The sequence below is a fragment of the Pinus tabuliformis genome, chromosome 8 (genome assembly GCF_031772625.1).
Source record: "Pinus tabuliformis cultivar Carrire ecotype Pingquan chromosome 8, CPIR1, whole genome shotgun sequence".
Taxonomy (NCBI): domain Eukaryota; kingdom Viridiplantae; phylum Streptophyta; class Pinopsida; order Pinales; family Pinaceae; genus Pinus; species Pinus tabuliformis.
In genome coordinates this window covers 452,623,685-452,627,899 of record NC_142294.1, presented here as the reverse complement: position 1 = coordinate 452,627,899, position 4,215 = coordinate 452,623,685, and positions in this window count along the sequence as shown.

Sequence of the window (4,215 nt, the reverse complement as noted above, 5' to 3'; positions counted from 1 at the left end):
CCTCTGCGGTAGATCGATTCCCACTTAGGTTAAGGGCATGCTCTCTATTCCTGAACCAGGGTGATTTTCACCGTGTGGAATATGAATCTATAGTATTGGGATACGGCATGGAAGATACACCCCAACACCGACCAGATCAGCTAGATGGCTGATCTGAAAATGGGGCTCTTAGGCTTCTTGTCTAACTTACAAGAACCTCTCCCACTTCCAAAGCTTTAAATTTTCCCAAGTCTATTTGATCAACCAATGCGGAAATAAGAAATGATTGAAAATATGGGTGTATGCTTGTGTTTGTTGTTAGCTGGTTATTTACTTTAAAATCAGTTGTTTGTACTAATATGGGAAGGTACTTAAACTGATATATAAATGCATATAACAGTAGTTAAGGCAGCAGTAAAAACAAACACATAAGACAACAATATAATATGGAGTTCACCCTGATATCTTGGGCTATGTCTCCTTGAGCTCTAATCAACGCGATTAGGCTCTCTGGGATTATGGCTTCAATTCTTTTACAAGTGCTACACTTAACTCCATTGGTTTATAGCCAAACCAATGGGCTTAGAATGCCATCTTACCCCTGGTTGTCCTTGTTCTGCAGACAGGTCTAGGCTTCTCTGGACTGGACTCCTTCTGTCAGTGCTCTGAGCTTCTCGAGCTTCTGGCTTCTCCGACTCCCTCAGAATTCTGCCTTTGTCTCTGGAACTCCTTCTCCTATCTTTGACACACCTCAAACAACCAGCCACAACTCAATCATTCGATCTCCTACTGTGTTGTAACTTCACTGCAGCCTCGTGGCTCTTAGAAGTCTATTAGAGCTCTTTGGCTCTGCGACTCTACCTCCAACCTCTGGTGGCTCTGCCTATTACAGTGAGCTCAGCTCTGGTTTCTCTGCTTCCAGGTCTGCTTACTGCTTCCTAGGCTGCTCTCTCTTTCCTTCCTCCTTACTCTTTGTTTGTTTGTGGCTCAAAACCAATCCGCTCCCATGACTGCTCGTTTCCTCTTCCGCTCCCGTCGGATCGCCTGCTACTGCTCGCTTGGAGTTCCCTGTCTCTGCATTTTCATCAACGGCTCACACGGAGTGGCCACTTGTCTTCCTACGAACTGTGCCAACTTTTCCTCGTCAGTTCAGTTCTTCGGTTATGTTGGGAAATGACTCGTCCGCCACCTCAGCGGTCAAATCGGACCTCAAGTCCTTATACATCGCGGCTCAATCCCCTATCAAATCTAGTTCTTTCATCGGGCGTGTTCTCAGCCGTTAGATCTGGAGCCCCCAGATCCGACATCATTCGTTCATTTCGCTTGGTTGACTTGCTCAACCGTTAGTGCGCGATGAGCGGCGGTTTTCTCTCTCCTCCTCTTGCCACACGTCGTGCGCTGAGTGGAATCGCTCATTTTTCTCCAATTTCACTTACCACCCAAGGGTGCCCCCAATAAATACCACCAGTTTTGAAGCGTGGGTCCCGCCTTCCACCTTAGCGCTTCCCCACGATTTCCCCGGCTTCCATGCAGCCGAGTGCTCAAGGCCTCTCCTTCTCGAGGGGTTTTGCCCAGCTTAGTGCATCGCGCATCAGAAACTACCTCCTTTTCCCGATCCAGGCTTCCCAGGTGCTAGTTTCGCCTCTTGCGTGGTCTCCATGGGCCTCGGTCAGCGCACTTTGACCGAGGGTCCTCGTTGCTCCACGCCAACCACAAATTGTCATTGTTCAAAGGTTATTTCTGATAGGCTTCGACATCCACAAGAATTTAAACTTCAGTATGAGTTTTTACAAAGTTCAGGTAGCTTTAAGAGAGTTTAAGGATCCAATTCGGATCACGCCTTCCCACTAAAAGAACTTTTGGTCCACCAAAAGACTAATATACTGATCTAAGAAGTAAATGAGTGTAACAACACCCTCTTCTTTTAGCCTCCCTACACTTGTCTTTGCATAGGGCCTTTGAACCAAAATCTCTTACCACTTCCCTTCTTGGATGGGTTGGCCATCTCAGGAAGAACTGTTTTCCTCCTTGACTTCATGCAAAACTTCTGTTGTGAACTACAGAAGGTAGTTTGAACTTCTTTGCCTTGATCCTTGATCCAAGGTGGCTCAAACAAATGTGAAGTACATCTACTCCACAAAACTTTCATTTGTACTTGTTTGAAAAGCTGCCAACAACAACTGTTAACAACAACAGGCATACAGACAACAACTGCATGGGCTAACTCCTGCTTCAACAAAAAAAAAGATTTCACATCTTGTGAACCCTTCCATGTCTTATATCTGCATACAAATGATTAGCTAGATAACAAACCAATAAAACATGCTTTTACAACAAATGACCTGTTAGGCCCCTATACTACTAGTGTAACCCCTTATTGTTATTAGTACAACCCACTTATTATATTGGTGTACCCATGTAGTGCCCATATTGTTACTATTGTGCCCCATATAAGCCCACTATTGTTATTATTGTGACCTTACATTATTATTGTTATGTCGGCTCTGATTATGTTATGACCCCTTAGACTCCTATATATAGAAAGGAGGTCTATTCATTTGTATCATCCAAGAATTGTTCATTTATGTAATGTAAAGGAGGTTGCCCCCTCAAAGAGGCTGAATTCTAAGGCGTTGATCTATCTTTTCTATCTTTTCTTGAGCTGGTTTCATAACATTTGGTATCAGAGCTTGGGATTATAGGGTTTCGCTCCTCCAAACAGGTCATCGTGGAATTTTCGCTATAATTTTTTTTCTGCGACGTTTCAGAAGTTGCAAAAAAAACCCATTTCAGAAGAAATCGCACTGAATCTCAGGTCCAAATTTCAGAGCTTTTTGTGCTATATTTTCGGAGATATGATCTGAGGAAGTTGGTCTTTTTGCAGACTCCTGAATTACATTCCAAACAGGTGACCTGGGGAAAATAGTCATAACTTTCTCTGCATTGGATTGAAATTTCGTAAGAAGGTACAGAAAGAGGACGGACTGTAGTTTCTTGTATATCTTTTTCAGAGCCAAAGGTCGAAAAATTGACACGTGGCACTTCATACAAGTTCGCTCTTCTAGAAAGGTCTATAATCAAGTCATCTTGGGAGATTGTGCATAACTCTTTTTTGGAGAATCCAATTTGAATAATACTGGTGGCATTGGAAAGAGGACACAGAGGGCTACTACAGGTAGCAATTTCAGAACTTAAATATCCGCAAGTACAGAGTTACAGTCGTTTCAAGTTCGAGGTCCTAAAATCAAGAAAAGCAAGATGAGGAAGTTTGATGGCAAGGATCCGGTAAATTGGATACTTCAGATGGAGCAATATTTTGATCTACATGGTGTACCACTGTTACAAAAGGTATGTATTGCATCTTCATATTTAGAACCGGATCAATTTTTATGGTATAAAGGGCTTTGTTCTCGTAAAAAACTTGTTACATGGTCAATTCTCACGGAAGAAATGATAGCACATTATGAAGATACAAAGAGCAACACCTTCTTTAGAGCAACACCACAACAATTGGAAAGAGTAAAAGGGCTTTGTGACATATTTGAAAGTAAAATTATGGCAACAAGGAAGTCTACCCCTCACAACTATAAAGATGGACGTGTTGTTCCTCCTAGCCTTCCACGACCTACAAGGGTTACACCACAACAATTGGAAGAAAAAAGAGAAAAAGGGCTTTGTTACAATTGTGATAGCAAATGCACTAAAGGTCATAAGTGTGCTGAGAATAAATTATTTTACATAGAGTATGAAGAGGAGGAAGAAATGGATCAAGAAACATCAAAAGAAGACGATATATGCCAGGACCCGACCCCAGAGAAAGAAGAAATGAGTCAGAACATATCTTGTAAACTATTGGCAAGAATGACCACTCCTCAAACTCTCAAGATAGAAGGAAATATCAAGAAGAAACAGGTACAAGAAGTAAAAGACCACATCAAGAAAAAAGAAATGAATCCAACCATATCTTGTAATTCACTGGTCGGAATTACCACTCCTCAAACTAGTAAGACAGAAGGACATATCAAGAAGAAAAATGTTCAAGAAGTGAAAGATCACATCGAGCATCAAGAAATGAATCCGACCACATCTTGTAAAGGATTGGAAGAAATTACCACTCCTCAAACTCTAAAGATATAAGGAACATGCAATTCTTTTTCCATGCTTTACAAAATCAAAAGGAATGTGTTTAGAACCAGATTTGTATCTGCCTCTTTCACCTTTATTACCTTCATGAGG